Source organism: Macaca fascicularis, chromosome 4 (genome assembly GCF_037993035.2).
Source record: "Macaca fascicularis isolate 582-1 chromosome 4, T2T-MFA8v1.1".
Lineage (NCBI taxonomy): Eukaryota > Metazoa > Chordata > Mammalia > Primates > Cercopithecidae > Macaca > Macaca fascicularis.
Window position 1 is genome coordinate 69,355,692 of NC_088378.1, and position 22,211 is coordinate 69,377,902.

The window sequence follows — 22,211 nt, forward strand, 5'->3', positions numbered from 1 at the left end:
TGTTCTTAGGACTTGTGATTTTTTCTCAGCCTGGTGAAAGTATATTTTACTATTTCTTTTGATTATTTATTACTTGTAGAATCTCTCTTAAACTGGAAAGGAACAATCTGGATCTATCTTCCCATCTTTTTGTTCATATTTATATCTCTTTGCATTTTTACTCTATGTCCTGGGATAGTATATGAACTTAAATATCTAGATCACAAACTTGGTCTTTCGCTACATTTAATTTACTATTTAGTCTCTACATATTTTATACTGTCAATCATATTTTTTCTTTTGTATGGCTTTGTCATGGTCTCTGCTCCTTTTATAGTAGCCTTTTCTTCTTCCTTGCAGTGGAGATGACATCATTAAATGTCTTCAAGACTATCAGATGACTATTTTGGCCTTTCCTTGAGCTGTCTCTGTTTCTTCTGAGGTCAGTTTTTCTGTTTATTTATCCTAGTTCTTCTCTTTGTTATTCATTTTTTTACAAATATTTGGTAATTTTTGTTTGCCAATTCATATTTATGAATTAATGAATTTACCATTGATTAGCATAGCTATGTAGTTGGTTAGGGTTTTTTTTTTTTCTGTATTTATTGCAATTTTGAATGGAAAAAACTTTCCCATTACATTTTCTTAATGGTAATTGCTTAAAGTGTAGAATCTTGGCAATTTTTTGATAGTTCTCTTGTATCCTGACAATTTTCTCAACTATGTTATTACATCTACTACTTTTCCCATTGATTTTCTTAATAAATTATCATTCTTCAATTCATAACTTGTTTCTTTCTAGCTATTTTACCTTTTTTTCCTGTTTCACGTCTCATTGTTTTAATATTTAAGTGCCTGTGTGAAAGATTCTGTGTTACATGTGATATACTTAAGCAATAATATAGAATAATAAATTATAACAATAATTTTATATATAGGTCACTATAATGTTAGTCTTGTTATAAACTATCTGACAACAGTGAAATGTGTCAACTGTTTTTCAGGCAAAGTAAATATTAAGGATTCAGATTTGTTAACTCTCCATTGAATTTTGGTCTTCTGAATAGGGTTGATGTAGAAGTGAGCCCACAAAAGTGTTTTGCTTGTTTTTTAAATGGCTACCTCCAGGAAACTTCCTCTTGAAATTTAGGAATATTCCAAGATGGGGAGTCTGGAAAGGACCGTGTGTGTGTGTGTGTGTGTGTGTGTGTGTGTGTGTGAATTTTTTTTTTCTTTTTTTTAACTATAAGTTTTGGGATACATGTGCAGAACGTGCAGGTTTGTTACATAGGTATACACATGCCATGGTGGTTTGCTGCACCCATCAACCCATCATCCACATTAGGTATTTCTCCTAATGCTAGCCCTCTACCTCTGAACAGGCCCCAGTGTGGGATGTTTCCCTCCTTGTGTCCATGTGTTCTCATTGTTCAGCTCCCACTTATGAATGAGAACATGTGCTGTTTGGTTTTCTGTTCTTGTGTTAGTTTGCTGAAAATGATGGTTTCCAGCTTCATCCATGTGCCTGCAAAGGACATGAACTTACCCTTTTTTATGGCTGCATAGTATTCCATGGTATATATGTGCCACATTTTCTTTATCCAGTCTATCATTGATGGGCATTTGGGTTGGCTCCAAGTCTTTGCTGTTGTGAACAGTGCAGCAAATAAACATATGTGTGCATGTGTCTTTATAGTAGAACAACTTATAATCCTTTGGGTATACACCCAGTAATGGGATTACTGGGTCAAATTGTATTTCTGGTTCTAGATCCTGGAAAGGACCTTTTCTACCTTTTGAAGTTAGTCAGTTATTTTCTCTTGTAGCTACTCATCGTCTTCTCAAAATGCAGAATGCGTACATGTGCCCCGTAATCACTGTAGAGTAATTTGACAGTACTAAGTCTTCACCAGAGTTTTTGGATGGAGTTGCAACCCTGCTCTACCAAATAATTATAGCAAAACAAAAACAAAGCAAATAATAAATCCCACAAACAATCAGATAGGCCCAGATTTTATGAGGCAGAATCTGATATTTTACTTTATGAATAGGTAACATGTTTAATTATGCATACTTAAGATCCACGCCATGTTTTTGTTTTGGTTCCAAACCACTTTGAAAAGTATCTACTGCTTATTTTATGAGATGAGTTCTTTGTATAAATTGTGTTACTACTTCTCACTACCTATGTTACTATGAAATATGGAACAGATATACTTCTTATTTGGCAGATATAAAACCACAAAAAAATATAGTCAGTCACAGTTCAAGGATTAGAACTGGTTTCTCATTTTTCCTAGTCCTGACATGAACAATAAAAACCATATAATTGGATTTTCTTTTTCACTTTGTCTACCAAAGATTTTACTGAGAAATGTGGAGTTCAATTTGCATAATTGTAAGGTCCTTAGCCTGCATATATGCATTCTAAATTTTCCGAGGCCTCAACTTTCTATTGTAATGTACGGCATATTACATGCACCTCTGAATTTCTAACGTCATTTATATCTTTACATTTTGTTTTTTGAATTACTTTCAAGCCACTTTAAGTACTTTTGGTATTACCAAAGGAAAGAGATAAGAGGAAAGGTAGGAAGGGGGAAAAAAAGGAAGAGAAGGGAAAGGAATGGAAAAGAGTTGGGGAAACAGTTCACATAAAGATTTGACTTTAAAGGAGAGTTTTCCGTTTTCTGGAAAAGTCTTGGCTGTAGCCTACTGCTGACTTAGAGCAGTCTTTCTTCTTCACCTTATTCTCTCTCTTCTCTTCCCTCCTCTTTCTTTTCCTCTTCAAACTATATCGTGACACTTGCCCCCAGAGAGAGATAGGCAGTCCCAATTAGTTCATATTAAGTTATTTCAGTAAGTGCTACTGACAGTTACTGCCATTATTTTATCAGCTCCATTTTCTTTGATAGGAGGGGAATCACTCATAGGCCCAAAGACCAGCATATTGTTCACATAACTGTCTGCACAATTTGAATGATCAGGAGAGCCCTTGGGTGGAGAATAGGAGGAAGGAAACTTGCTGTGTCAGGCATTCTCAGTTCTACTATTGATGGGAAAGTTTCTCTACTTTTCTTTCTTTCTTTCTTTTTTTTTTGGTCTGGGTCTGTAATTTCTCATCTGTCCTCATACGCCAGCTCAGGTCCACACACATCTGTTTCACCCAGTTTAGTCTGCCCTGTGTTTGTCCCACGGAAGCTAGCGTAAGTTAGTGCTCTTGTTGCTCCCACATTTGTTACTCTGCAGGCAAACAGCATTTTCAAACTTGACCATGAAACCTATCACTTTCTTGCTTGTGTATTAACACAGTCCTTTTTTTTTTTAATTACTAAAAGAGTTGCCTACAAAGTGATTTGCTTACTCAATAGCTCAGCAAGTGAAAGATAAATGACTTTAAAATATGATGTTAACGAAGGGTCCAGTCATATTATTATTTGCCTGTTATGTAACCAATTCTTTGTTTTTTTGGCTAAAGTTTTCAATGACACTAAATTTATCTGTAATAAATCTGTTTCTATAATTGCCTTTAAATATTTTAAATAAATAAATAAAAAGAGAAAAGTAGCATCTTTTGCCATTGCATTTGTGTGAGTCACAGCTTATTGTCTGCAGGGGAGCCTTAAAGGCAGGGTGGCCCATGAGGAATGGGAGACAACCTTTCCTCTCCAGCCCTTGCCCTGCCTAATTGATCGTATCGGCAGTATTTGATCCAGGGAACCTCCTCCTCCCTGCGTAACTATCAGAAGAGATTAACATTGTTATCTTAAGTCCACAGGCAGATAGGACTGGAGTTGCTGAGAACTCCTGGTCTCTCTATACTCTTGAATGGGACATCACCCTGCAGATTTTCTACCCTGTCTTGCTGACCTTGGTACATGGACACTAGCACTGACTCTGGAACATCAGGCCAAGCCAGGTCTCTGGAAACATCTCTGCTAAAGCCTGCAGATGTTCAGGACTATGTGCTGTGTGCGGTGGCTGGAGTGACTGATGGTGCCAGAACCTGCAAAGAGGTTGGTCCTGTGAGGATGTCACCCAGTGCAGCTGGCCAACATGGAAAGGAAAACGGATGCAAATAGGCTCTCATACCACTGTCTTTCTTTGATTTTGTGCTTCTTGTTGTTCCGAGCGGCAGACCTCCTGCCAGCCAAGTCACAGAGGTCCGAGGGTGTTTTTGAGGGAGTGCCCGGTGTGCCTCTGGTACCTTGATTCAGCACAATGGCTGTTTCTGATTTCTGGATGTGGCTCTTCACCATCTGTTTCAGGCTGCAGCTGTGGCTGGTTTATTTTGTGATAGGAGTTATTACTGTTGTTGGTTTCTCATTACATAATGCTTTACTTATATTCACAAAAACCTAATACCACGATGTGCTTTTGAATAGGATGCAGATTTTGGGGAGGGGGTGTTCAACAGATGCATAGGAACCTCTGGGTTCCCTGGAGAGGGAAGTTCAGAGTTGGGAGAAGAGACCAGCAATAATTCTGCTTTTCCTTCAAGGAGGGGCATATCCATGTGCATGGATGGAGTCGAGCTTCATCATCATCCTCTTTAAAGATAAGTGATGTTGAGAACTTGAAGAAATCTGGAAAATATAAGCTAGTGGAATTCAGAATGTATTTGATAGTGCTCATACATACAGAGGGTGCTGTACTGTATGAAGAATAATCTGCAATCTGCTTTTATACTTTCTTTCTTCTTCTTTTTTTTTTTTTTTTCTTGAGATAGAATCTCACTCTGTTGCCCAGGCTGGACTAACACCTTTTCTCTTATCTCTTTCCTTTGGTGACACCAAAAGGACTCGCTGCAACCTCTGCCTCCCGGGTTCAAGCGATTCCCCTGCCTCAGCCTCCCAAGTAGCTGAGATTACAGGCACCTGCCACCATGCCCAGCTAATTGTTGTATTTTAAGTAGATATGGGATTTCACTGTGTTGGCTAGGCTGGTCTTGAACTCCTGACCTTATGATCTGCCCACCTCAGCCTCTCAAAGTGCTGGGATTACAAGCATGAGCCACCATGCCCGGCCCTACACTTTATTTGCCTCTGCCTTTCCTGGGACCTGACAGCACTCTGGAACTGATGGTTCAGCAAACTCTCTAGTAGTAAACCAACGTTTCTTTAGGAAATGCCGCTAACATGGTATAACATATTTCATCAGTATATCATTGATTAGGAGGAGGCTCAAAGAGCTTTTCTTGCATCCCTGGGACAATGTAAGAAAGTCAAGCTTCCTGCTTCCACTTTGCTCTCACTTTTGTCAAATGCCTTGCTATAGCCTGTGATTATTGAAGGCCTTGGAAGGCATTTGGGTCCTGCTTCGAATTCCCGACACTCTAAGACACGTGTGGAGGTCTGACAGGATAAGGGCATTACACCTACACGGGAGAAGACAGTCAAATATTTGTATCATTTGCAGTGAGTTTCTGTTAGGAGCAAAGAGCAAGAGTCAATACAAAAATTGAGCTCTCTATTGGGAAGCCTCATTTTAGGATTTCTTTTCCTGGGTGAGATGATATTTGTATGCTGCACCTGTAGTCAGGTATGCTCTAGACACAGAGTGTATGAGGACGAGGTCAAATTTGGGGTCAAGTTTGGAAGGTCTTGCCAACCTGGTTGATTGTTTAAATGGTAAGCAGACGTAAGTTGCGGGTGAGGTTGCAGGTGAGGTCTGGTGGATGGTCCTAATGCATAAAAAACTTGAAGGTGGTCGGATGGACTATGGGAGCTTTCCTTCCCCAGGGCCACTGTGTGTGAGCAGACCCTGGTCACCAGCCACTTTGCATCTACCACTAGTTTGCTTTTTAACCGAATCATCCATTCTTTTCCACATCATCTCCTTATAGACAAAATGTCCACATGTTGGGAAGAACTGGCTCACATTTCAACTAAATAAAAAGACCTTTTGACATTGGCCAGACACGGTTGCTCAAGCCTGTAATCCCAGCACTTTGGGAGGCCAAGGCCGGTGGATCACAAGGTCAGGAGATGGAGACCATCCCGGTTAACACGGTGAAACCCCGTCTCTACTAAAAATACAAAAAATTAGCCAGGCGTGGTGGCCAGCGACTGTAGTCCCAGATACGCAGGAGGCTGAGGCAGGAGAATGGCGTGAACCCGGGAGGCGGAGCTTGCAGTGAGCCAAGATCGCGCCATTGCACTCCAACCTGGCGACAGAGCGAGACTCCGACTCAAAAACAGAAGGAAAAAAAAAAAAAGACGTTTCGACATCTAATAATAGTTCCCATAGTACCTACTGCATCCAAGGCGCTGGGCTAGGAACTTTGCATGTATTATCTCTGCAATGCCAGAACATGTTTCACGAATGATAAGGCAAAGGCTCAGATATGTCATAAAATGTGGCCACTGTCACAAGCTAAGGAATCCAAGTGACAGACTCGCAATCCAGGTCTGAATGCAAAGCCTGCCACCCTCCTGCTCCTACACCATTCTGTGCCCCCCGCAGCCTCATGCCATGGGTATACCAGCTGAGCTAGTGAGCTCGCGCTTCTTTTCCAATATTTTGCATGAAAACGAGAAGACTCAATAATATCCTAATGTGGGCTAAAAGAAACAAAGGAGCAAATAAAAACCTTGCTAAGTCAACCAGATGTTTGGATTTTAGACTAAAGATAATAGGTTTGCTTCCCTCAAGAAATAGGATTTGGGGAGGAAGGGGTACAGAGCACAGAGTACTTACATTACTATTGATGAGGTGGATTTGTCTATTAGACTGTAGTGCACCCTATGGGGTGAGAGCATCAAGGTGCACTTTTTAATGTTTGAATTGAATGGACCTCCGGCCAGGCAGGGATATTCAGAACCACTGGCTGACATAGCTAGACACTCATAGGACACACAGAAAACAAAGGGGAAGCATTAAATCAATACAGGATGCAGACGTGACCCACTTGTATCTGGTACAGATAAAAAGTGAGTGTGTCTGCTGGGTGATGGGCTGGAATAAAGGGAGCAGCTGGGAAAGGCCGTGGAGAAAGTGGACACATGTTGCTGGAACACAGTGGGACTTCTCATGGCCACCGCCCCAATCCGGGCTGCTGCCCAGTAAATACGTAGACTAGTCAATAGGGAAAGTGACCTACCAAGTATCATGGCCAGACTCCTGGATTCTTAGTGGGTTTGTCTTAGTTAGTGGCATTTCCCATCATCAGCTTTATTTCCTTGATATAAAATTCGACTTCACATTTTTTCCTGAAGTTTATTGTGGAGAACTAATTTCTAATCAAGTCCGTGGTGCGTAGTCCCACGACTCGGGACCCCACCTGTGTTGCTCTGGGGGCAGCCTCCAAAGCATCTCTTGGATGCCTGTTTTGTCAGCATCTCCTCTTCCCCTCTCAGAGTTGCAGGCAGATGTGGCCGGCAGAGAGAGGTTAAGGAGCCAGCAACGAAGGACAGCTGGGGATCGTTAGCAACAATCAAGGCGCGGCATTAAGAGGCAGCAGGGGTGAGTGTCTTGGTTCTTACATTGGCCTGCCTGAGGAAGCCATCTGGACGGAGGAAATTTGCCTTAAACCTTGGCAAGAGAACTTTGTTCTGTTTGAACTTTCTTTAAAGCCCCAGAGTGGGTGAGCATTTTGTTTAAACTTTCCTTAAAACAAAGAATAGGAGATCCCCTGCAATTAACAACAGGAACCTTCTTCCCCTTTTAACAGATTTGATAGGAAAAACCACAAGGACTGTTCTGATATCCATTAGCATGGTTCAGTTAGCAGGCTGGAAAGAAAGATACAAAGGAGTGGAAGTTTGCAGGCTTGGGAGCACCTAGGTCATGTAAGAAAGGTCTCATCACAGTGCGCTCCATCCTTAAGTCGGACCTTCTCTCGTGTGGGGCCTATCCCCGTTGATTGCAGAGGGGGATTCATTTTCAGCACAATTTCCTGTGTTCACTATTCGTCTTGGCATATGTATGCACGCAGCACTCACAAATAATGGGATTTGCCACTCTGTCTTAAAGTGATTCAGTAGGGAAGTGCATCCTCTCAGCTGTGAGACAGTGTTATGAATGCAGCTACTTCTTCTAGCCCTATTTCATGCAGTTCTTCAAATATCAGACTTCAGCTTAGTTCACAGAGGGATTTTATGACGTCCAGCATTTTCTCTTTGAACCCAAAAGCTACCATTACTATTATCCAGAACACACATATTTATACATAGGAATACGTCCATATGGAGTTCCCATAGGAAAATTACCTGAGAAAAACCCCAATATCTGGCTGACATGCCTGTGGCAGAAGCCTGTGCATCCGTCTTGCACAAAATCAACTTCCTTTGGCACTTGGGCAAGCTCTTTCACATTATGGGCCCTACTTTCTGTCCTTGTCAGATGTCCAAGTTGGCAGCTTCCTGCTCTAATGCCCTGTTGTTTTCCAGTTGTGAGTAGGAGCCGATGCTAACCCTTGGGCAGTTGTCCTGCAAGCAGTGCCTATTGCTACTCTCCCAGCTCATGCCCCCTCCCCGCCTAGACCATTTTCTCCCTGCCTCTCTGGTCCCCTGCGGCCCTGCCCTTCCGCCTGGGCCACTTCTGCTCTGGGACAGCCATCAGGCCTCTGCCTAGTATCCCTCTGCCACAGCCCTGCATTTCCTCTGTGTTGCCGTTGCTTGTTTCATTCCTTGCCTCTTTGATTAGCCACAAGTCTCACGGGAGTTTGTCATGTATCCTGTTGAGTCCTCTGTTGCCTAGCACAGGAGCTGCTGCACGGTGGTAGATAAGACTCAATGACTATTTTTTGAATAAAAAGACAAACTGAGAAATGAAAGGATGAATAAAAAGAGTGAATGAATGTTCCTTCACTCATACACATTCCTAAGAGGTGAGTGCAGGGAATCCCAGTGGAGGGGATTACTGCCTCTCTGCAGGCCTGATGTATCTGCTAACCTTACACAGAACTTGAACGAACATTGAAAAATAGCCACCTGATCGCTTCCTCACATGTTGAATGCAAAAGGGTGGGGGCTCTGTGGACAGAGGTGGAGGCTCTTTGGGTGTTCCTCAGCCAGTGTTGCGGGGACTGTAAACCAGAAGTGCCTTCTCTCCTCTAGCAGAAGAGGGGCTGTGAATGGGAGGGGTTTCTGGAAGCCATGGAGGCCCACAGGGGGAAGACCCACATATTCCTGGCTGTGCTTTCCAGCCTAACACACCCTCTCTATCTGTAGAGAAGAAGTTTGTGTTTTCCCTTCTGCCCTGTAAACACCTCCTATCCATCAGGATTTAGGTGAGTGCATACTGTTTCACCAGGTGGCACAGACGCCAAAATGTTTCATAAGGCTATATAGAGTTTGGGGCTCCTGTTGCTTTTTCACTGGTCCCTGGTCCTGTTGCTAAACCTGATCTGCTTGATCCTTTAATCCTACCTCAATGCCCAGATTTATGATTAGGTAGATCCTAGTTATAAACCAAATCAGTTAAATATATAATTGGTCTCATTAGTCACTGAAGAAATATCTAAAATAAACACGCATTGATCATTTCATTTCATATGGGACTAAAACTTAATTTCAAATGTATGATTTTATTTTAGTTAAGAACAACCAACCATAATTTGTCAACTAAAAAATAACGCAAGTATAAGCCTGTGTGTATGCTACATATTAGAAACAAACATTCGTGAAAGATTCATATGCTCTGCTCGATAATTGGAATCAAGAGGTCTGAGCTTAAGGAAATAGTTGAAAACACCAACAGAAATGTATGCATAAAGATGTCCAATATAACATTGCTTGTAAGAGCAGAAAACCTGAATACAGCCTAAACATCCTGTATGGATAAGTAATACAGAATGGATAAGTAAATGATAGCACAACCTTCTGAAGAGGAATGAAGCTATTAAAAAGATCTTTAATGTTTTTAGTGATCATTAGTGCTGACAGTAGAAAATTAAGTGTAAAGAGCAGTATACAAATGTATGTACACAAGAAGGTTTTAACTATTCCAGTTACATGCATCAGTGAAGGAAAACACACCATAATGTTAGCAGTGGTTGTCTGGGTGGTGGGATTATGGATGTGTAGTCTCCTTGTCACATTCTCTGAAATTTCTGCAATGGACCAGCATTATCTTAAAGCGAGCACATTTATCATAAGGAAAAAATGATTACGAAACATCCTAAAAGATGTTGTGCCATCGAGCCAAATACAAGATCGTCTCATTACTCTTTGTTAAGAGGAACAAATCATGACTCTTTTTCAAAGCTGCCAAAACCTTATTTGCCAAAAATTACAAAGAAGGTTTTGTAAACATATAAAATAAAAAATCTGCTTTCCAAAGTAAAGGCAGTATTATCATACAATTCTTGCAGGCAATTTCTAAGTGAATTGTGCTCTCTGAGCAAGCTTTTCCTCGGGATCAATAGTCAATAAATTTCATCAGAGTGGACGTAAGCCTAGTGGATGACTAGTTAACAGGGTGTCTTGAAGACAGCCTGCAGTCTTCATCAATGCAAGTTTACTTTGTAGTTTATATCACAATCCCGCAGGATGGGAATAAGGTGATTTGTGTCTAGATTTAGCTATTTGGGGGCATTAAGTGGTGCAGACTTTGGTCATTATGGCCCAATCTGGGATTGCTTTGTTCTCTTGCAAACATTACTTGTGTAGGCAATAGTCAGACAATTTTAAATGAGTGGTGGCCTCCTTGAGGATGGTGAAGCTGTATAATTAAAGGTCTAGGTTCAGGCACATTTAGTTTGATGCAATATTCTTTCTTCCTCTGATGAGGCTAGGTCAAATGGAGGCTTCAGGTCATGTATAGACATGACTGGTCTCTGCTTCCCATTTCACCGGCATTTCAAAACTACCCATGACCTGCCACAATAGGCATCTCTTTATAAGGGGCAGAAGATTGCAGTATAGAAGAAAAAAGAGAGCTCCATTATTAGGGTTGGATCATGAAATCTCTGACTCTTCTTGTCTAGGTTGAATCCAGTTACATTCATTCCTTTTAAAATTTCCTTCTCTGAATTCTGAAGTGGTACAGTTCTCTCACTAATCTCAATGGAAAGACCACATTTTAAGAGCAGTGAGTGTGGGATGAGAAGGCTGAGTTAAGAAATAGAGATAGGAACAGAGGGAATAAAGGAAGGAAAAAAAACCCCTTGTCTCTCCCTTCCTTCCCTCCCTCCCTCCCTCCCTCCCTCCCTCCCTCCCTCCCTCCCTCCCTTCCTTCCTTTTTCTTTCTTTTTCTTCCTCATTTTTTTCTTTTCCTTCCTCTGTCACCCAGGCTGGAATGCAGTGGCACAATCTTAGGTTACTGCAGCCTCCACCTCCCAGGTCCAAGTGATTCTCGTGCCTCAGCCTCCTGAGTAGCTGGGACTACTAGCGCATGCCAGCATGCCCAGCTAATTTTTGTATTTTTAGTAGAGATGGGGTTTCACCATGGTGGCCAGGCTGTTCTTGAACTCCTGGCCTCAAGTGATCTGCCCACTTCAGCCTCCCAAAGTGTTGGGATTACAGGCGTGAGCCACCGTGCCCAGCCAAAACCCTTGTTTACTGCATAACCCTAAACTATACCCAGCAGTTCAGGAATATTCTGTATATCAACTAATACTAAGAGGAGATGATATTTACTGAGCCCTGTACTAGTGGTTTATGGCATTTACTCCATCGAATCCTTGCAGCCACCACTTGAACTATGTTTATTGTTTTAATCCCTTATTTATAGATGAGGACAAAGAAGTGCAGAGTGGCTAAGATGGAGGTTGATTTCCCCCCTAGGCCAGGATATCAAATTATGGACCATACACAAAGAATTAGGCATTTCTAGGAATCATTTGAGGACCAGCATATTGTACATTTAATCATAAGCACTGCAAATCCCAAACTGCCTCCTCATTTCCCTGTCTACAAATGGGGTTAGAGCCTGCCCTACTCCTCAAGGTGGCCAGGCCTAGGAGACTCCAATAGTTTAGACGGTCCTGATGAGATTAGGACCTGAAGCACTTCACCATCTTCGCTTCATAATTGCTTAAGCCAGCCAGGCATGCTGGCTGACACCTGTAATCCACCACTTTGGGAGGCAGAGGCAGGTGGATTGCTTGAGCCCAGGAGTTCGAGACCAGCCTGAACAACATGGAGAAACTCTAGCTCCACAAAAAATTAAAAAATTAGCCAGGCGTGGTGGTGGATGCCTATGATCCCAGCTGCTTGGGAGACTGAGACAGGAGGATTGCTAGAGCCCAGGTGGTCGAGGCTGGAGTGAGCCAAGACTGTGCCACTGCACTCCAGTCTGGGCGACTGTGTGAGACCAGATCTAAAAAAAAAAAAAAAAAAAAAAAAATTGCTTAGGCCAAGCCAAGGAATAAACAAGAAAGAATGGCTGCAGTTTTGCTGGAGTAGGGTAATTCCCTCCGGCGTGTGTCTTTCCTCCGTGTTCCTAAGAAACAGTGGGAAAATCCAGATGGAAACCTCTATTATCACCATCTGTTTCAGCACTGCCCCTGTTCTCTTGTGGTGGGCCACCCCTGAGACAGCAAGACCAACCCTTTCTCTTCCTCCTCCTCCTCCTCAGCCTCCTCAAAGTGAAGATGATGAGGATGAAGACGTTTATGATTAGCTACTTCCACTTAATGAATAGTAAATATATTTTCTCTTCCTTATGATTTTCTATATAACATTTTATTTTCTCTAGCTTACTTTATTGTAAGAATAGAGTGTATAACACATTTAACATATGAAGTATGTGTTAATTGACTGTTTATCTGTAAGGCTTCCAGTCAGCAGTAGGCTACTAGTAGTTAAGTTTTGGAAGGTCAAAAATTATACAAGAATTTTCGACTGTGCAGGTGGGATGGGGGGGTTGCATCTGTAACCTCTGCATTGTTCAAGGGTCAACTGTATGATGAAAAACAAAAAGGAACGTTTATCAAATTGAAGCTAGTAAATGTTGCCTGTAAAATGTCCTGAGAGTTACCTTTTCTTTGAAACTAAGAGGCGAGGAGAGCAAATGTTAGATGTTAAGACCACAGTAGCTCGAGCTGTGACTTTCTAGTTGGTATAATTGGAAGTATGGGGAGACAATCGAATGGACTAAAGTCAGACACCAGCCCCAGCGGTAGCTGTCTCACACTGGGGTGTGTATGACTGAGCAAAGGAGAGGGTCAGGGCTGTGTATCCCAGAGCCTCAGCTGTTGCATGAGCAAGCGGAACCTTCTTCCGGTGCACTGTGTGTTTCTCACAGTTTTTTTTTTTTTTTGAGACAGACTCTCACTGTCTCACCCAGGCTGGAGTGCAATGGCACGATCTCAGCTCACTGCAACCTCCACCTCCCAGGTTCAAGTGATTCTCCTGCGTCAGCCTCCCCAGTAACTGGGATTACAGGTGTGCACCACCACACCTGGCTAATTTTTGTATTTTTAGTAGAGATGGGGTTTCATCATGTTGGCCAGGCTGGTCTTGATCTCCTGACTTCAAGTGATCTACCCGCCTCGGCCTCCCAAAGTGCTGGGATTACAGGTGTGCGCCACCGCACCTGGCCTCCTCACAGTTTTTTCTTTCACGTTAGTCCAAATTAGCCTTTGTGGAATATTCTGATATAAAACTTAGGAAAAACATCAAACTATATTTCACATAAGATCGAAACAGTTTTTCCACGTCAGGCACATTTTGTTTCACTGATGCTAGTAAAAAGAACCATGAACAGCTTTAGTCACTGAAGAACAGCTTACAAAAAACAGTCTTTAAGTCAATATATTTAACTGAGTTCTCAATACAAGTTTAACATACACTAATTAGAAAACGAAGCTCTGTGGTCTATTATTTTAAGAGACAGTAGTTCTAAGTTCTTGCCTACCTGTCTTCAATTCCTTTAGGAATTTAAAAATCAAGTTTAGTTTTCAGCCATAGTGATGATAAGGCTATCATCACTCCCTAAGTAAAGACTTACACAAGTATATATGAGCTTCGTTCCAAACCGAACTTGCCCATTTTCTCCAGATTTAAAGTAGGATGCTGTGTTTGTTCCAAGAATTGCAGTTCACGGCAAAAGAACAGCTTCTCTTCTCCAGAGTAGGAGAATTAACCAGTGCGTCTGCTCCCAACAAGATGCAGGAGGACGCAGCTGGGCCTGAATCCAACTTCACTTGCTGCCACTTTTAGTCTGTGAGGAAGTGTTATTTGAAGGATGATTGCTCATGTTGAGTTTCTCCTGCTGTTGGCTTTGAATGTTCCCAATCATTTCGTTTATTTTATCGATTCTTTTTTCTTCATTTTCATGCTGACGGTCCCATAGATTGTGAAATCAACAATCTAGCAACCTCAGGGACCCCGTGGTGAGTTGAAGGCCTGCGTCCTGGGAAACATGGCTGACTGGATAACAATGGAGGAAGGAGAGGGCCTTGGCCTAGATGCCAGGGGTTTGGCTGCTCCTCCTTGCTCCTAGGAAAACTGATTACCTTCTGGGGGGTGAGCAGGGGCTCAGTTTTATCATCCCTAAAATGAGGGTTTGGGCCCGATGTAGATTTTCTTCTCCTGTAGAGTCATATGAGTAAAATGTACTTTACCACACAGTAAAATTCTGGCTGGTTTGTTCCTATCTTTTGTCACGGAACTCTACTCCTCAGCCCCAGCGTTTTTATCATCCTTCACTAATTTTTAAATTTTATTGTTATTTTTGTTGTGCTTTTGTAGCTTTTTTTTTCTGGTCGATGACTCCCCTTCCACCTCTTCATTTTTCCTGCTCTCTTTTCTTGTCCTCTTAGTGTCATTTCGTTTTTTATCTCCTCAGTAGAAATGTTCACCTCCCTTCTCCTCCTCTCCTACACTCCTCCCACCACCGGACTACTATTAAGAATGCCCTGGTACAGCTGGGCATGGTGGTTCACACCTGTAATCCCAGTGCTTTGGGAGGCCAAGGCAGATGGATCACCTGAAGTCAAGAGTTCGAGACCAGCTTGGGCAACATGGTGAAACCCCATCTCTTCTAAAAATACAAAAATTAGCTGGGTGTGGCGGCATGTGCCTGTAATCCCAACTGCTTGGGAGGCTGAAGCAGGAGAATCGCTTGAACCTGGGAGGCGGAGGTTGCAGTGAGCTGAGATCACGGCACTGCACTCCAGCCTGGGTGACCGAGCAAGACTCCATCTTGAAAAGAAAAAAAAAATGCCCTGGTACATTGAGGAGTGGGGAAGGATGGGGAGGTTGAGGAAGCTAAAACATCAACCACCCTGCACTTTGCTTGCCTGCATACTGGGTTCCCTGACAGCACTCGCTACAGAGGTAGCACCCTCTTCAGTGGGCTCTCCCACGTCCACGTGCATGCCTGTTTTGAATTCCCTAGGTCCAGTCAAATCATGAGCACTCCCCCTCCTCTTTCCTGCACTCTTTCTGCTACTGGGAAGCATGTCACTATTAATTATTCTGTCTCAAGCAGAGAATCCTGGCATCCAGAGCACTTCCTTCCTTACTTCTGCTTGCTTGAATGGTAGCTCGGTTCATCTTTCATCTCTGCCCCTGACCGAGTCATTCTTTACACTGCCCCTTGTATTCTTCTCTTCAAATTCTATCTCACTACATTCCTCCAGACCGATTGCTACAATGGAAAGTTTCCCCCTTCCTGTCCAAAAACCCATATTCCATTTTTCTTTCTACTTCCTCCTTAAAATCATCTGTAGTCTTGAACTGACCTTCTCAGTGAGTAAGGGTTGTAAACAGGACCATAAGTGTACGCCAGTGTTATTGGGTCTTCGGGTGGGCTAATCTTCCTGCCTGGGCCCAGCTCCTGGCCGCTGACCGTGCAGTTGTTTCTCTGGGATGTAAACCTAACAGCTCTGGGGCGCCTGCCAGCATGGATTCTGTTCCATGGGCTGACTGTTGGTGGTCTCCAGGAACCCAGACAGGACTTGGCTCACACCCATTCTTAGTCGCAGTGCTCTACTCATTGCAACCAGGTGATCTCTTGCAGAATGTGCGTATACAAACTGCTTTATAGAGCAGGGTCTCCCAACTCATCAGGGGAAACCCTTGTCAGTAAAAACTTAAAAACATGTGCCTCCAGTGTATCTCTTTTTATTTATGGATGAAATAGATGCATGTTCTACTGCATGGAAATATGATACATTTTATAAAACATACATAACATATAACTTTTAGTGGTGGCATGAGCTAAGGCTGCCATAAAAATGTTTTAAGCATAATTTTTATTTTATGTAGTTCAATAGTACAAAAGACCTTTTTGCTCTTGCTGAGATAAATACTGTGAATAATATTTTTAATGAGAGCAGTGTGGTTTAATATGTCAGTTCTGATGAGGTCACCATGGTTTTTATCTCATAATGTGGATGATGAAAGAGAGTAGAAGTGTTGACTTTGCCAGTTTCTTGTTGTTTGTTGATCCTCATAGTATTAGTCTTCTTTCCAATCCAAAAATTTCTTCAAAGGAAATTTTTGGGCCATCTGATTGTTTTGAGAAGACTAGTTTAGTTTAAACTAGATTGTATGAGCTGTAAGCCTACTTAACCAGGCACATGTGAGCTGCAATGCATTGCAAGCCCCTAGGCCCACTGTCTACCAAGGGAACCCTACCACTGGGAACCCTTCTTGAGCCATCATTGAGGGCAGTACTCTCCTAACATATGGATAAGATGAGGAAACCAGTGTCTCTGAGGAGGCCAGTGTTGATTATATAGTAAATACTGGGAAAGCTTAACTTAGAAAAGTATTTTTTTAGATCAAAAAACTATAGATAGAGGTTTTAATGCTTTCTTTCCACACCTCCGTGGGTTATGTCGTGTACTTTGGAGACCACTGATCTTGTCACTGCTTCCTGACAAATTCTGAATCTAACACATTCTAGGAAAACTTTCTCCTTTTTCACGACCCTTCCCGTGGTGTCCCTGGTTCTAGTTCTTAGGCATAACTGTTCTCAAGAAAATATCGACAACAGTTTTCTCAAGACTTCCCAAACTCTTCAGCCCTTCCCAACCCTCTCCTCAGGAGCTCTCAAATCAAATGTAATCGTATATGGTTAAATATTTTTTTCTCAGCTTAACTGACTTGAATTTACTTTAGAAGATTGATGGGTGGAGAGGGAGTGTTTAGCACGTGCCTGGTGCCTTATGGAGCCCATCTCATGCCATCATCAACAGCCTGGATGAGGCAGATGTCACATGAGGCCCTGAGGCTCAGAGATGTTCAGTAATTGGCCAAGGTCTTGGTCTCTTTGACAGCAAAGTCTACTCATGTTGACTTCTATCAGGGATTTAGTGATGGGGAGAATCTGGCTGGGGCATCTCACCAGGGGCTGACATGGAAGCATTAGTTTCTGACAAACCTCAGGTCAAGATTTTTTTTCCAGGGAAGCTTATCTATCAATCCATCCATCCATCCATCCATCCATCCATCCATCCATCCCTCCATCCATCCATCCATCCATCCAACAAAAATGTTTTACTTACCATGACCCAGGAATGGGGGTAGGCACTGGGGATGTGACCTTCAGGGAAACACCTAGGAAGTTAAGATGAAGAATGTTGGGGTGAGAGAGTGGGGTTAACTGTCTGGGTAGGGGGTTTTGAAGCCACAGGAAGAGCTGTAGAAGGAGGGAGATGAGGGTCAGGAATCAGAGCTTAGAACAGCAGGTTGTTGGGTTGTGGTGCGTAATTTAAGATGAAAGCTGTGGGCAATTTTTGGAAGTTGGAGATCCACCTGAATGTCCTGCTGGTTCCATGATACATGTGTAGGCCAGGGCGTCTAAGTTCTGGGCAACATCTGAAGCTGCTCTTTGGGCCCTATGACTTTCCCCAGTTGCTCATAGCACCTCTCTTGAGCTGGAAATACAAAAAATGCTACTTTTGTGCTTGCCCTGTTGAATTGATGTATATTTGGCTAAAGGTCTTTGCCTTGTAAGGTACAGTTGTATCATTTATAGCTGATTAAGATGAGACCCTTGAAAATAACCATCACTTTATTTTATGATACCGGCTACTTTCTGAAAAGCAGATCAGTTTACACAGTATCTTTGCTAGAAAGCTAACCCAAGTTAGTTTGAGGCCTGCCTATCATAACATCTGCTTGGAGGCTCTCTGGGACCTTTTATTCTTCTCTCTTCCTCAGATGTTCAGGAGGTTCACAAAGTTAGTCATCCGGATGTCTAAATCCAAGTTTTTGACAATAACTTGGAATTGTCTACAAGAATTGCTTTATAACATGAACATGGCAGAGAAGGGTTTCTGTCATGACAAACTCCACAAATACAGAGCCTCATCGGTCACATTTACCATTGAACCCCTTGAGCCCAGAATAGTGCCCGGTACATAGCAGGTGTTCAATAAATATTTTGTTGAAAGAATTAATAAATGAGTTTTTAAAGATAGAGAATAATGAGTTATCTTTTATTTTGTCCAATGCGGTTGGTGTCCATCAGTTTTTTTTTTTCTTTAAAGAAAATGTTAAGCAGTTAAGGAACTGTTTCACCATTTTAAGTTGAAAAAATTGTGTGTGTGTGATTTTGTGCTTAACTTGGTTTTGGTCACAGAAGATGAGTCCTTGAAGGTAGATCTACAGCGCTGGCCACAGCTGAGATGCATGCCCACACTCTCAGACCAGACTTGGGCAAATCTCTTTTTTTGTCTACTGCAAGTGTTGAATTATCTTCTTTGAAGTGTTAATGGGCAATATGCCAAATGTATTGTATGGGGGACATCTTTTTTATTCATTTATTTAAAAAATCTCTATGTGTTTTTTAGGGAAATGCAAACCATAAGTTTCTGATTCATTTACACATAACTCATCAAAATGTGGTTTTGTGAGCACTCTTTGGTATGCGGGAAGCCTTATGATCCTTTTTACTACACTGTTCCAACCTTTTCCCTTCCTAGAAACAGGGAGTTATATTTGGCCAAAAATAGGTACATAAATAATTATGCAGCAAAATACTTAACCTGGATCCAAACTCCAATAGTTGAGGAGGCTTTAAACTTGAGAAAATGTTGCCACAGCTCATTACATTTTCTCTCATCAACTGTTGTTATGAAAGCCCAAAGAGGACAAGGGAACAATGCGCTGGCTGTGGCTTGGGAAGCTTTCTGGTTCTTTTGAGAGAGTTCTTGGAAAATCTTTTTAAAGGAAGCGAATATATGTGGCTTCCAATGGATGGTTTTTGGTTATAGATAGGATAATCAAATATTAGTTTTTCCTCTTTGTACTTGAATATTACAATTTTTTTCAAGTAGGGGTGGATAGAATTATGACATATATGTGCTGATTGCTTGCAAAGTTTTGGTATCTGAGGAAATGAACACAATATATATGTTCTTCTGTTTTTTTTTCTCCATTATTTGGGCAGAAGTTTTCAGACCTCAAAATAAGTATGCAAGATTGCTAAGGCTATATATAAATCCCATGGCTACTATAAATATAGAAGAAAATATTTTAAAATAATACTTACATGCAGTTAATACACAAATTATATTTCTTCTCAGAGAGTTTTTTAAAAATTATCTTTAAAAACAATTTATCTTTTTAAAAAAGATAATCACTATCAGAATATTTTGTCATCCTATTTTCTAAAACCCAAACAAAATAAACCAAAACAACTAATGTGAGAAACTGAGACATATCCAGAAATGAAATGTTCTGAGTTCCAAAGTTGTAATTTTACAATACACATGGCTGATAAAAGTATCATACACCTTGTTAGGTTGCATATAAATGTGTTTAGACCTCATACTAATTTTTGGATCTTGGTGAACACACATTTACCCCATTTTCTGTAACAAATTAGTCTAAATGCTGAGCTGGCAAGCAGCTGCCATGAGTTGCATGAGAAAAATAACTCCAGAAATGAAAAAATGTTATTGGTTCCCTAAATACTGGAGGTCAGGACTTTGAGAAGACAGGAAACAAAGTCTTTGGCTTTGGGGTCTTGCCAGGAGGCCTCATCAGTTTCAGCTGTGGATAAAGGCCTCGTCTAACCCCAGGGGTTTTTTTTGCCTCTATGTAAGTGATCATGGACAGATTTCTTCTAAGGAAATCACTGGAAAGGCATCAGAAGATGACATCAGCTCTCTTCAAATGTCCCACCTCTTGTCATTCAGAGGGCATTTTCTTTTTGATTACCTGTAGTGAACTGGTTTTCCCCAGCCCATCATCCATAGGATGGGTTTTCCCCACCCTATGATCCAATAAGGGTCAGCTTTTCAGATTGGAGAAAGGACCCACGGGAAGATAAAAGAAGGCTACGTTTCCAAATCCACCACTGACTTCCATGAAAGAAAGTGCATCTGCTTTGTTCAAGAACTTTTCTTTTTTTTTTTTTTTTTTTTTTGAGACGGAGTCTTGCTCTGTCGCCCAGGCTGGAGTGCAGTGGCCGGATCTCAGCTCACTGCAAGCTCCGCCTCCCGGGTTCACGCCATTCTCCTGCCTCAGCCTCCCGAGTAGCTGGGACTACAGGCGCCCCCTACCTCGCCCGGCTAGTTTTTTTTTTTTTTGTATTTTTTAGTAGAGACGGGGTTTCACCGTGTTCGCCAGGATGGTCTCGATCTCCTGACCTCGTGATCCGCCCGCCTCGGCCTCCCAAAGTGCTGGGATTACAGGCTTGAGCCACCGCGCCCGGCCCAAGAACTTTTCTTGAAAGGACAATAAGATATGGACTGGCTGTACTCCACTCAAAGGGACAGACACAACAAATTCAAAATACTCAGAACCTCAATGTCATTCTTAAGGAATGCCAATACTTGAAGTCGACTAGTGTCTTATGACTGATTCAGGCAGTTTTGAACATTGTCACATTTTACTCTAGTTCAGTGCTTCAAATGAGATTCATATTCTGCTTTTGTAACTAAAGACAGGTCAAGCATCTCAATCAAGCATTATTGTATAGACCTTGCCAAGAATGGACACCTCCACCCACCTTCAGGAAAGAGCTTTTTCTGGCTACTTTTTCTACCATTTCCAGATGACAACAAAATATCCTTAATGCTGTGACATATTTACTGCAACTCAACCATCCAGTCAAATTCATTGGGGGATAATTCCTAGAAAACTGAGAAAGTCATCAGTTTGTATTTACCTTCCCTTGACTGGTAACATTCCTGTCTCGGGTTCTTGATGCAGAGAAAACTTGGATCAAAGTGAAATAAACCTCTTCCTACAGATAGGACCATTTCAGAAATGCAGTGCCAGGCATTTTAGGATTTCAATAATTTTAAAAGATAATGAATCTGTGGAAAATGGAAAATTGTTAGCTGTTAGGTATAAACTAAGAAATTATAATGTCACAAAGGATGAGAGTTTTCAGAAGTGGAATTTCCCAAAATGGTGAAATTTATTCCTTATCAGCCCTCTCTCTTTTTCCCTACCCTGTCCTATAGCACCAAGTCACCAGAACTTAGAATGTGGAAAAAGAAGACTGTGTTTGGGGCAGAGTCAGTCTTGTTCACCTTTCTCCTATATGGAACAGGAGTGATTCATGCCTTCCTCTGCTGTCACACTGTCAGCATCCACTAATCATAGCCCCATGATCACAGGACTTGTGCACATAAACAATTTCCAGGAGGTACAGAACAGCCCAGGGATCTCTCAGGCATAAACACTAGTTATTCTGTAATTCATTATACTCCCTTCTCTATCCTTTTGACATGTGCTTGAAATAATAGCTTTCTTTAAAACGTTCGAACATGTCAGTGGACGTAGGCCCTTTCGCTGTCTTTGGTACATACATGTTTGTTTCACTACGTCCCCTTTCTTTGAAATGATCATCTTTGGCTGTTCTAGTGAAGCCCTGTGGATTTGCGTCTTAAAGAATATCAGGAGGATTCAGTGATGGCGTTTCAGACACATGCTAGATCCTCTTGTCCTTTGCATTTATGTTTCGGAGGAACCGGGGCACTACAGTGAGGCCCTTTACTGCTATCATTAATCAGACTACATATATTTGTTTTTTTTGTTTTTTGTTTTTTACACTAGTAAGTTAGGTCATTTAACTCCCACTTCCTCTCAAACAGGTGTCTTCAGCAAACTAAGTTCCTCCAGTCAGCCTGCTTACTTGAGGCAGGAGTCAATAACTTCTAGTTACTCTGATATCATTAGTTTCTTTACTCAGCCAATATGTGTTTATTGCATGTTTACTGTGCCACATATTGCAATAGGCATTAGAGATTCAACAGTGAGTGCGACAGTTACTTGAATCTAGACTTCCATAGGAGTCTAGAATCAAGAGGAAACATTTATGATTTGAAACCACAGTCATCCAGTTTCTGTAGCTTCTCTTGTGTTGTTACAATA

General features: G+C 41.8%; 1 long non-coding RNA gene across 2 annotated transcripts in view; it reads left to right on the forward strand.

Moving 5' to 3' along the window:
- The window catches only part of LOC135970411 (uncharacterized), a 182,296-nt gene that overhangs the window by 40,674 nt on the left and 119,411 nt on the right, over positions 1-22,211 (forward strand). Inside the window, exons 1-2 of one of the 2 annotated variants that reach the window (XR_010586086.1) lie at positions 340-421; positions 7,338-7,443. The exons of the other annotated variant lie outside the window; for it this stretch is intronic. This is a non-coding gene — a long non-coding RNA (uncharacterized lncRNA). Of the gene's footprint in view, positions 1-339; positions 422-7,337; positions 7,444-22,211 lie in introns of those variants that run through there. 2 annotated transcript variants of the gene reach the window in all.